Here is a 13199-nt window from a genome sequence, read left to right as displayed (position 1 = left end):
GGATGATCGGGGCCAACTCCATGATGTCCTAAAAGACCAGGGCTCCGTGCAAGACCGAGCCCTAGGGAAACTAGCCGATGTAATGGGTCAGCAGAGACCAACCACTTCCTTGCCATCAGTGGTACTACAAAAATATGTCCCGGGAGAAGACCCGGACTTCTTCTTTACGAACTTCGAGCGTTTGGCTCAAGCGGCAGCATGGCCGGCTGATCGCTGGGGTCATTACTTGGGGCCTCTGCTGACGGGAGAACGACAGGCGGCCTACCAACAGGCCAACATACAAGGGCAACGATTCAGAAAAGGGGGTGGTGATGAACAGAGTGTCTGAATTAAGCAGACCACTCTTACCCAGTCCAAAGATCAGGGCTTGATCCATCACCGTTATTTATCTCACTGCCCCATCCCAGCTCAGAACCTGGCTATATGCAAATTAGTCTGTCCCTGGCCCAGTGCATCATGGGAACAGGGCAGACCAAACTACCAAGCCAATTCTTCACCAGAAAGGAGACAAGCTACCGGGGACCGGTTTCCGGCATTTCAGCCTCTTCGGCCCGGCTTGCTTGAATCCTGATGGAGCAGTGAGAAAGGGACTCATGTCTGAGTATACCCTGCCACACCTATAGTGGCCAAAAACGATTCAGAAAAGGGGGTGGTGATGAACAGAGTGTCTGAATTAAGCAGACCACTCTTACCCAGTCCAAAGATCAGGGCTTGATCCATCACCGTTATTTATCTCACTGCCCCATCCCAGCTCAGAACCTGGCTATATGCAAATTAGTCTGTCCCTGGCCCAGTGCATCATGGGAACAGGGCAGACCAAACTACCAAGCCAATTCTTCACCAGAAAGGAGACAAGCTACCGGGGACCGGTTTCTGGCATTTCAGCCTCTTCGGCCCGGCTTGCTTGAATCCTGATGGAGCAGTGAGAAAGGGACTCATGTCTGAGTATACCCTGCCACACCTATAGTGGCCAAAAACGATTCAGAAAAGGGGGTGGTGATGAACAGAGTGTCTGAATTAAGCAGACCACTCTTACCCAGTCCAAAGATCAGGGCTTGATCCATCACCGTTATTTATCTCACTGCCCCATCCCAGCTCAGAACCTGGCTATATGCAAATTAGTCTGTCCCTGGCCCAGTGCATCATGGGAACAGGGCAGACCAAACTACCAAGCCAATTCTTCACCAGAAAGGAGACAAGCTACCGGGGACCGGTTTCTGGCATTTCAGCCTCTTCGGCCCGGCTTGCTTGAATCCTGATGGAGCAGTGAGAAAGGGACTCATGTCGGAGTATACCCTGCCACACCTATAGTGGCCAAAAACGATTCAGAAATGGGGGTGGTGATGAACAGAGTGTCTGAATTAAGCAGACCACTCTTACCCAGTCCAAAGATCAGGGCTTGATCCATCACCGTTATTTATCTCACTGCCCCATTCCAGCTCAGAACCTGGCTATATGCAAATTAGTCTGTCCCTGGCCCAGTGCATCATGGGAACAGGGCAGACCAAACTACCAAGCCAATTCTTCACCAGAAAGGAGACAAGCTACCGGGGACCGGTTTCTGGCATTTCAGCCTCTTCGGCCCGGCTTGCTTGAATCCTGATGGAGCAGTGAGAAAGGGACTCATGTCTGAGTATACCCTGCCACACCTATAGTGGCCAAAAACGATTCAGAAAAGGGGGTGGTGATGAACAGAGTGTCTGAATTAAGCAGACCACTCTTACCCAGTCCAAAGATCAGGGCTTGATCCATCACCGTTATTTATCTCACTGCCCCATCCCAGCTCAGAACCTGGCTATATGCAAATTAGTCTGTCCCTGGCCCAGTGCATCATGGGAACAGGGCAGACCAAACTACCAAGCCAATTCTTCACCAGAAAGGAGACAAGCTACCGGGGACCGGTTTCTGGCATTTCAGCCTCTTCGGCCCGGCTTGCTTGAATCCTGATGGAGCAGTGAGAAAGGGACTCATGTCTGAGTATACCCTGCCACACCTATAGTGGCCAAAAACGATTCAGAAAAGGGGGTGGTGATGAACAGAGTGTCTGAATTAAGCAGACCACTCTTACCCAGTCCAAAGATCAGGGCTTGATCCATCACCGTTATTTATCTCACTGCCCCATCCCAGCTCAGAACCTGGCTATATGCAAATTAGTCTGTCCCTGGCCCAGTGCATCATGGGAACAGGGCAGACCAAACTACCAAGCCAATTCTTCACCACAAAGGAGACAAGCTACCGGGGACCGGTTTCTGGCATTTCAGCCTCTTCGGCCCGGCTTGCTTGAATCCTGATGGAGCAGTGAGAAAGGGACTCATGTCTGAGTATACCCTGCCACACCTATAGTGGCCAAAAACGATTCAGAAAAGGGGGTGGTGATGAACAGAGTGTCTGAATTAAGCAGACCACTCTTACCCAGTCCAAAGATCAGGGCTTGATCCATCACCGTTATTTATCTCACTGCCCCATCCCAGCTCAGAACCTGGCTATATGCAAATTAGTCTGTCCCTGGCCCAGTGCATCATGGGAACAGGGCAGACCAAACTGCCAAGCCAATTCTTCACCAGAAAGGAGACAAGCTACCGGGGACCGGTTTCTGGCATTTCAGCCTCTTCGGCCCGGCTTGCTTGAATCCTGATGGAGCAGTGATAAAGGGACTCATGTAGATAACTGTAGATAACTGTAAATACCTGTATACTGATAGACCTCACGTAGACCTCACCCTTGCACTGTAAATATATTTAGTAGTATCACTTCACCGCCTTTGTGTACCATAGCCCTAAAACCCCGCCCCTCACTCACTGGAGCACCCGTCTTCTCCCTGTTCCACCATCTCTTCCCTTCCGCCTGAACCCTCCCTTCCGTTCCCGTCCTCACGTTCATTCTTGTCCCCACACGACCCGGTGCTGGTGTTAGTACTCCACAAGTCCGTTCTGAAAAGGACTAAACCCCTCTACCTCCCTGTTTCCCTCTGAGGTTACACCGGAGCTTCCCCCGGGAGACCAGCCGACCGCCCCGGAAGATCCGTTTACCGGCTGACCAAGAAGAACAGATCCTCCGGCTTCCAGTCTTCAAACCTTGCCCCTACCCTGTTTGTCAATCCCACAATAAAAACAGCTACCATAGCCAAGTATATACGGCCTCCACGCCTGTTATTCCGGTCTGCACCAACCCACAGTCCACATCTGATGTCAGAAGTGGGATCCGGAAGCATGGAGGCGGCAGTAAAACAACTCGCTGAAAGCCAAGAGCTCCTCGGGAAGATGATGGAGCGCTTCCTTAAAACGGCCGAGGATGATCGGGGCCAACTCCATGATGTCCTAAAAGACCAGGGCTCCGTGCAAGACCGAGCCCTAGGGAAACTAGCCGATGTAATGGGTCAGCAGAGACCAACCACTTCCTTGCCATCAGTGGTACTACAAAAATATGTCCCGGGAGAAGACCCGGACTTCTTCTTTACGAACTTCGAGCGTTTGGCTCAAGCCGCAGCATGGCCGGATGATCGCTGGGGTCATTACTTGGGGCCTCTGCTGACGGGAGAACTACAGGCGGCCTACCAACAGGCCAACATACAAGGGCAGTCACCGTACCAGGACATCAAGACCTGTGTCCTAGAGAGGCTAGGGATAGACGACGAGACCTACAGAGTGCGCCTGCGACAAGCCTGGGAAGGTCCAAAAGAAACCCCCCGAGCATTGTCGTTCGGTATCCAAGACCTGACCAACCGCTGGCTGAAGCCTGCCACGGCCACTAAAGAAGAAATCCTGTCCAAGATTTACTTGGAACAATTCCTGGCCTCTCTACACCCTGCCACCCAGAAGTGGGTAAGACAGCACGCCCGTCTAACCTTAGACACTGCCGTGGAGATCGCGAGTTCCTTCAGCAGGGCACAGGACTTCCAGAAAAAGGATGAACACCCTAACCACATGTCCCAGGGAAACAATCCTCGAGCCCTGAGACCTACCGTTCCCCGAAAACCAGAACCTGTCCCATTGTTTCCATTCCCGATGCCACCCAGGCCCAGTCTCCTTGGTCCCCAATGCTACCACTGTGGAGGACATGGACATATCGCGCGGTTCTGTCCCCAGAAGGAAGAACCCATGGAGGTTGGACTGGCTAGAAACTATGTATGTCTTACTATGGATGCCAGCCCTCCTCCTTTCCGGTGTCCGGTGAAGATTGACGGTCACCCTATGATGGCCCTCGCCGACTCCGGGTGTAGACAAAGTGTATTAAGGCCACAGGAAATGCCCAGGCCAGTGGGGCCCACGACAGGCATAGTAGACATTCAATGTGTACACGGTGATACAAAGAGGTACCCCACCACCTGTGTCCAAGTACAACACCACTCGGGGGAAAGAAGTCCCCTTACCGTAGGCCTGGTTCCAAACCTACCGGAGCAGGTGATCCTGGGTAGCGACTATAATGGTCTGCCACGCTTACTACAGGAAGCTACGGACTCCCTGGAAAGGTGGTGGTCCGAGGCTCCCTTTTCCCGGAACTCTCCTCCAGTGGCCCCAACAACCAGAGTCCCAAAGACAAGGGGACAAAAGAAGAAGGAAAAAAGGACACACACTACAGCCTTTCCTGTCCAAGTGGACAACCATCCATGGGAATCAGATCGGGAGTTTCGTGCCACCCAGCAAGAGGACCCGATACTGCAGGACGCCTGGGGGCGTGCCTTGGAGAACGAAGATCCCTTACACGTATGTCCTTATTTCTTCAAAAAGAACGGGCTGTTATATAGGAAAGGTGGACCCCAACAAGACCCTCAGCTACTCGTTCCTGGTCCCTTTCGCGATCAAGTACTGTTCCTGGCTCATAGCCATTTGTTAGGGGGTCATTTTGGAGACGACAAAACAGGACAGACCATTCTGGACAAGTTCTACTGGCCTGGGGTGTACAAACAAGTGAGCCAATATTGTAAGGAGTGTCCGGTATGTCAGAAGAACAGTCGGTACCGGCCCCCAAAAGTACCCCTCCAGCCACTCCCTCTCATTGATGTCCCTTTCAGTAGGGTTGGGATGGACTTGATAGGCCCCATGTTGCCCTCCAGGAGCGGGTGTAGGTATGCTCTCGTCCTTGTAGATTATGCTACCCGGTTTCCTGACGCCGTTCCATTACGGCACCCAACCACTCAGAACATAGCAAAGGCACTAGTGAACATCTTCACTCGGGTGGGTTTTCCCCGGGAAAATTTTAACAGATCAAGGCACCCCGTTTGTCTCTTCCCTTATGCGTCAGGTGTGTTCCCAGTTGGGCATCAAACAAATACGGACCTCTGCCTACCACCCCCAGACCGATGGGCTGGTAGAGCGGTATAATGCCACCCTGAAAACTACTCTCAAGAAGCTGTTGGGACTAGAGAGCCGTCGGTGGGAGGAAATGTTACCGTTAGCACTATTCGCTATACGATGCAAGGTTCAGAGCAGTACCGGGTATTCTCCCTATGAACTCCTATACGGGAGAGCCCCCAGGACACTCTTAGACATGGCCCGCGAGGCCTGGGAGGCCGAGCCCGATCGTACCCGGCCTCTGCCTGAATATGTCGCCAACCTAAAAACCCACCTGGGTCAGATCAGAGAAATAGTGAGACAAAACATGCTGACCGCACAGGCAACACAAAAACGCCAGTACGACCGAGGAGCCAAGGCAAGAACCTTCATCCCTGGTGATCTGGTACTACTTCTCATACCCTCTTCCGATCACAAGTTGTTGGGCCAGTGGCAAGGGCCGTACCCAATAACTAGACAAGTGACTCCTGTCACCTACGAAATCGAATTGGACCACACTCGTAACCAGAGACAAATATACCATGTTAACCTCCTGAAGAGGTGGGTGGGCCCGCAGCCGGTGCTATCCAGCGTACCATGCCCAAGAAATCCCCCCTTCGAGGGTTGTGTGGACCCGGAACTACCCACAAACAAGCGACAAGAATTACGGATTGCCCTATTACCGTTGCAGACGGTGTTTTCCTCTCTGCCTGGACACACCACGGTCATCGAGCATGCAATCCACACAGATCCCGGGAAGATCGTAAGACAGCGGCCCTATCGGGTCCCAGAAGCACGCAGGAAAGTCATTCAGGAGGAGACCAAACAAATGTTGCAAATGGGCATCATAGAGCCATCCATCAGTTGTTGGAACTCGCCCATTGTTCTTGTCCCGAAACCCGATGGCTCTACGAGGTTTTGTATCGACTTTCGTGAAGTCAATAAGGTCTCAAGTTTCGACACGTATCCCTTGCCAAGAGTAGACGAGATGATAGAACGCATAGGTCAAGCCAGCTACATCAGTACGCTGGATCTCTGCAAAGGATACTGGCAGATCCCCCTGAAGAGCGAAGATAAGAAGAAAACAGCATTCTCCACACCAGACGGCCTGTTCCAATTTAGAGTCATGCCCTTTGGGCTTCATGGGCCCCCGGCGACATTTCAACGGGCCATGAACATAGTCCTGCAACCCCATGCCCAATACGCAGGAGCTTATCTGGATGACATTGATATTTACAGCAATGACTGGCAAACGCACCTGTCCCACCTGAATCGGGTTATCACTTCCCTGGGGGAATATGGGTTCACTATCAATCCCGCAAAGACCGTTCTAGCTGCACAGTCCGTAAAATACCTAGGGTACCTACTGGGAGAGGGTGTCATCCGCCCTCAGGACAACAAAATAAAGGCCATTCAGTCCATTCCTTTCCCCCAAACCAAAAAGGACCTCCGTGCCTTCCTTGGGCTACTAGGATACTATCGGAGGTTCATCCCCAACTTTTCGCAAACCGCAGTCCCCTTGACAGACCTCCTAAAGAAAAACACCCGAACCGAGGCCATGTTACATCATCCCTCTCCACAGATGTGGAAGGCCTTTCAAGACCTCAAACAGTCCCTGGTGTCAGAACCCGTACTGATCAGCCCCGACTACACCCAAACCTTTATCCTGCACACAGACGCCTCTGATCAGGGACTGGGAGCTGTCCTTTCCCAAAAAGACAAGGCAGGGGTGGAGAGACCTATACTGTACCTCAGCAGAAAACTCTTCCCTCGGGAAATGAATTACGCGGTAGTTGAAAAAGAAGCCCTGGCCATAAAATGGGCCATTGAGAGCCTGCGCTATTATCTAGAGGGGCGTGAGTTTCTTCTGTACACAGACCACGCCCCCCTGGAGTGGATGGCTCGGAATCGGGGTCATAACGACCGGGTGCTTAGGTGGTTCCTATCCCTGCAACCATACCGGTTCAAAACCTTACACCGGAAGGGGGTTGAACAGGGCAATGCCGACTACTTATCTCGGTATCCCCCACCTGCCTCCCCCACAAGAATGACAGCTAGGGAAAGGGGATGTGGAGGGGGAGTGCCACTCACCTCGCATGGGCGGTACCTGAACGGGGAGACCACGAACACTAACCCTCCTGCGTCCCTGACGACCAGGACTCCACCTCTCTTTTTCTCCCTGCAGGACTCGGACCGACAGACAGGACAGAGCGCTAACCCGGATGCGGCTTCCCACGAACTCCGAGTTCCCGGAAGCGACAACCCGGAAGCGACCGGCAGTGAACCCGGAAGTCCTGCCCCCAGCAACAGATCGAGAAGCAGAAAAGCCGAGGACGAAGAGAGGAGAGCGTTCCAGGTAGCCGACTCGTGGCAGGAGACAGCGCGTAGTGGACCAGTGAAGGAGAGTGGACGGAGCGAGAGGAGTAACGAAGAGGAAGCGGAGGACGTCTGGACCGAGGAGTGGTGGAGTCCTCTGGAGGTGGCTGGAGAGCGGCCGTGACTCGCCGGAGAGTCACGGCGGGGCGCGTGAGTACCTTGTTACCGTCTCCGTGTTTCCCCTTGTAGATAACTGTAGATAACTGTAAATACCTGTATACTGATAGACCTCACGTAGACCTCACCCTTGCACTGTAAATATATTTATTAGTATCACTTCACCGCCTTTGTGTACCATAGCCCTAAAACCCCACCCCTCACTCACTGGAGCACCCGTCTTCTCCCCGTTCCACCATCTCTTCCCTTCCGCCTGAACCCTCCCCTCTGTTCCCGTCCTCACGTTCATTCTTGTCCCCACACGACCCGGTGCTGGTGTTAGTACTCCACAAGTCCGTTCTGAAAAGGACTAAACCCCTCTACCTCTCTGTTTCCCTCCGAGGTTACACCGGAGCTTCCCCCGGAAGACCAGCCGACAGCCCCAGAAGATCCGTTTACCGGCTGACCAAGAAGAACAGATCCTCCGGCTTCCAGTCTTCAAACCTTGCCCCTACCCCGTTTGTTAATCCCACAATAAAAACAGCTACCATAGTCAAGTATATACGGCCTCCACGCCTGTTTTTCCGGTCTGCACCAACCCACAGTCCACAGGACCCCACTGACATGGCTAGCTACTGTCCGCTCTCATTGTTAGCATTGGCATGTAAAATACTTAGTAAAGTACTAGCCAACTGACTTCTGCAGGCGCTGCATAAACTGATCCATATGGATCAGACGGGTTTCCTGCCCGCCCGCAGTACGCCCTTAAACACTAGGAAACTACACCACCTCCTGACAGAGGCCCCAAGCCGATATGACCATGCGGGTTGTATCTCATTGGACATGTGTCAGGCGTTTGACACCATTAAGTGGGACTACATGATCAGAGGACTGGAGAATTTGGCCTACCGGAAGATTATATAAAATGGCTTTGTCTACTATATAATGCCCCTACAGCTAGGACGCACACAGTTGGGCACATCTCGGTGGAATATCAGATACATAGGGGGACAAGGCAGGGCTGTCCGCTATCACCACTTATATTTATAATGGCACTTGAATCCTTGGCAGAAAAGATCCGTGCAGAACTGATTGATATGGGCATAAAGATAGGAAACACCACGTACTTGTTGTCAGCATATGCGGGCGATATTATCCTGTATCTACATGATCTCCGATCACCCATGGATACACTAGCCGAGGTGTTTGAACACTTTGAACAAATATCAAGTCTTGATATAAACCCAGTGAAATCGAATGTATTCTACTTCACAGAGCAAGTGTCCCCTATGGAATTTCAATTTGGCGCAATGAGGTTCCAGGTTGCACAGCACACGTTCAAATACCTTGGTATTCAAGTGTATTGGACACACGCAGACATGCCGGATGATAATTTACACAGAGCACTTGGAGCCCTACGCTCTAGCATTGCTTTTTGGACCACTCTACCGTTATCAGTAGTGGGTAGGCTGGCAATCACAAAAAGGGTGGTCCTCCTGCGACTACTTTATTATTTTACAAATGTACCGCTTAAGATACCAAATGCCACTTTTAAACTAATGAATACACTATTAGTCGAGCTTATATGGGGATCAGGTAGACAGAAAATAAGTCTCAAGAAGTTACAGCTCAACACAACTGGAGGAGGTTTGTGTGTACCTGACCTCAGAGCGTATTTTTATGCTTGTCAACTGCAGTGGCTGTCCTTCTGGACTGCGGGCGTAATCTACAAGAGATAGGATTCACGGAACGGGATATAGGCCGAGCTACTTTACATGCCCTATCACTGCCCTGTAGCAAAATCCCACAAAATCTCCCTCCTTTGTTACACATGGCACTACAATGCTGGAAAGTGGCATTACAGTACACTAGTGCTTCTCCTGCATATGCCGGTTATATCCCCCTGCTCGGAATACTACTGCTGGGTGGACAACTAACAGTGTGCAGAATTACACCTTGGTTGGACGCAGGGATCAGCACGGTGGCAGACTTGTTTGGCGATGGGGATGCTGTTGGACAATGATAATTTCGTCAGAGAGAAAGGAGAGCCTGCCCACTTATATTTAATACACGCAGCACTGTGTCAATATGTCAAAGCACATTGGGCCCCACAGAGGCAAGAGCCCCCCACACATGACCTAGTCAAAACCCTGTACTACATGGGAAGAGGTGGACGCCTCAGCAAGTGGTTGTATGTAGGGATACGATCTCATACAAAGGTTGACCTGACCCCACTATGGACTGCATGGGAGTGAGACATAGGAAAGGGCCCTAGAGGATAAGGAATGGGAGAAGATCGTGGAACACCACAAAAAAAATCGAGAAACGCGAAGTTGACATTTATACAAACTATGATCTTGCATAGGGCTTATCTTACCCACACAAATTAGACAAGATGTTCCCACAGATGCAGCACCACTGCCCCAGATTTCGAACAGAAGGCACATGATATGGTCGTGCCCACGTATTAGGGGGTTCTGGGAATCTGTTAGACACCACACGGACGAGATCGCACACCAGGAGATACATAATACCATAGAGGACTGTATTTTGTGCTTAAGGAAAAAAGCGGCTAAATACAAAGTACAATATATGTTTCTAAATCTGGCAAGTCTTTTGGCAGTAAGGGCCATCACTATGCGATGTAAATCAAAGACACCTCCTACTGCATATGCATGGCACAACTAATTACTACGATACGGTGGGAGGAGGTGAGGGGACTGCGGAAAACTCCAATAGCACTAGAATGGGATGCCATGACGGAAACCTGTAAATCATTGGACATCGATTTTTATAACGCTGCTGACAGTACACAATAGGACACATAGGGCTGAGATTCTAACCTGAACAGTCTAGTGCATGAGATAAGTACATTGTAGGAGGTATAGTGTTGTGACGCAGCAGGGCTAGAACCCAGGGGCCTCATTTGTGAGAAATGACGCATCGCTGCGTGAAAGCAGCGATGCGTCACTTCTCAGTGCGCACTCCTTGCGACATACCTGATGCGTCATATTTAATGTATGACGCATCATGTCGCAAGGAGTTACAGATACGTCAGTATTTCTGATGTATCTGTAAGCGCAAAAGTGACGCATTGCTGGAGTGTGTCACAAAAGTGACGCAACTCCAGCAATGCCTCCTTTCACATGGGGCAAGACCCATGTGAAAGGGCCTGCGTCAGTCTTACGCCTGCTGTGAGGCAGGCGCAAGATTTTGACGCAACAGCGTCCTAGAAGTGATGCAGTGAAATCTCATAGATTTCACTGTGTCACTTCTACGACCCTTCCTTGCGTCAATACGCCCCCCTTGCATACATTATACCTAACGCAGGTATAATGTAGCGCAGGGGTTTACAAAGTGATGCATCTACTTAGATGCGTCACTTTGTAAATAGTGCGCAACAGGAGGCATGTTTTACGCCGCCAATGCGTCACATAAAAGTGACGCATCGGAAGCCCAAAACTGACGCAAGGCCTCATAAATGAGGCCCCATGACCCTACATTATAACTGCATCTAGGACTAGTGGGAGGAGGGCAGGAGTACTTATTGAAAAAGGAGGGTTCGTTAATTGTTAATATGAGACGATGATATGGTTTATGCACAGAAATTTGACAGTGATACAAGTTACAGCAACGGTACAGAATATTTGACAGACCGCGACTAAAGTAGGCACGGTTTGAAGCAGCTGATATGTCAACTGTATGGTAATATATTGAATGCTTACTTAAGAGAGGGCATATTATGCCTGCCTCATCACTACTTACATAATTGTTAAGTGCATAAGTCCTAAGACGCTGGGATGTCCCACTGATTTGTAGAAAACTTGAAAACTCAATAAAAATGTGTTTAAAAAAAGAACACTGCTCAGGAATTTCAATGAGTATTTTTCCTAGAACGAGCTGAACAAACATTTTATCTAAAAAGTCTTTGGCTTGAGCGGCCTCTTGTGGACATTGGACATAATTATTTTATAGAGAGCTCATATTCAAGAAACTATTTTAGGCACAAGACTACAGATCATTTAAAGATTTTGGAAACCTCAGCATTATTATATTGGACATCTGCTTTAATAAGAGGTGATAATACAACTCAGTGTGATTAGTGAATGGTAAAAGATAATCAACAGCATTGTGTGATTATTTATGTTCAATTTTATGTTTTATGCAGCCCAACTGCAAACAATAGAAATCTTTAGCAATCAGTCCCTCTAAAAGTCATGTTCTCAGAAATCCAAAATATAAATAATTCATAAATAGGCATGTATGCAAACATTGTTTTCGTTTTCTTTGATAGTTGTTAAATACTTTTTAGTAGTCCAGATTTATAATCACTTGTTCTTATTTTCACAGTATAAGTTCAATTTTGTAAACCAATGTCACAGATGAGGTTCTCCACGAGGTTCCCCTTGTACCCTGCAAGAGTGTGATATCCTGAGGATCACTGCAGTACTTTTTCTTTCTCTCTTGCTTCCAATTCCCCTTCCCCTTGACGCCAGTCTCAATTCAAAAGTCACAAAAAGCATTGTAACTGGAAGGAGTTTCGGGGGTTGGGTTCAATCGTCTCCCTAAAGGAAGGCCTGGATTTCAGGTGAGTGGCTCTTGACACAGTGCAAGCGGCTGCTGCTTCCTTTCTGCCACTCAAGTAGATTTTCTATTCGAGCGGTATCTTTACGAACGGATGGTTTCTCAACGTGAGCAGTCACGAGCATATGCGACCACTCACATTCCGAAACTGGCCCCCCGCGTTGAGAAATATCACCAGGAGGTTGATTTCCCTTGCTTACGCTCGCCAACGTGACGTGGAGGTGTATTCGCCTCGCTCGTGCTCACCTTCTTGATGTTGATGAGCGCGAGCGAGTAAAAAACTCTGCTCTGCTGTGCGGACTGGAGTTTTTCAGAACTTTGCTAGCTCCACATAACGTGAAGTGCAGAAAACTCTGCAAACTCCTCTAAACTATTTAGGTCTTGGCAGTATTCAATTTTATAACCTGATACGTTCAAATATTTTTCTGTTATTTGTTCTGTCACAGCTAGTGGTGGTGTTCATACGTGACAAAGTACTGCTACATCATCTGGATATGCTGCTAATGGTTTGATATTAGTGGAATTGCATAGCACCATAAAATATTCTGTCAGCCATCAAATACATGGTTCTATATATGACACGCATGCGCCAAACAGCACAAATTCCTGATGCAAAATATCGCTCACCTTTACACAAAATGAAATTACATAAAAGATTGGGAAAAGTAGAGGTAACGGTGCACCTGGCCCGAATGGCCTCCCTGGGGCCATATATAAAGAGGATCAGGAGTTTTGGAGCAGCCACTCTCATACCTTGTTTAACTACTGTCTAGCGAGAGAGGCAATCCCTGAAACACGACGTGGCTCCACATTTCACTTAATATATAAGAAAGGCCCTTATTCTTCTGCTGAAAGCTACCACATGATTGCTCT

This window comes from Lissotriton helveticus, chromosome 1_1 (assembly GCF_964261635.1).
Source record: "Lissotriton helveticus chromosome 1_1, aLisHel1.1, whole genome shotgun sequence".
Taxonomy (NCBI): domain Eukaryota; kingdom Metazoa; phylum Chordata; class Amphibia; order Caudata; family Salamandridae; genus Lissotriton; species Lissotriton helveticus.
The sequence above is the reverse complement of the archived record's forward strand: the minus strand, read 5'-3'. Positions refer to the sequence as shown.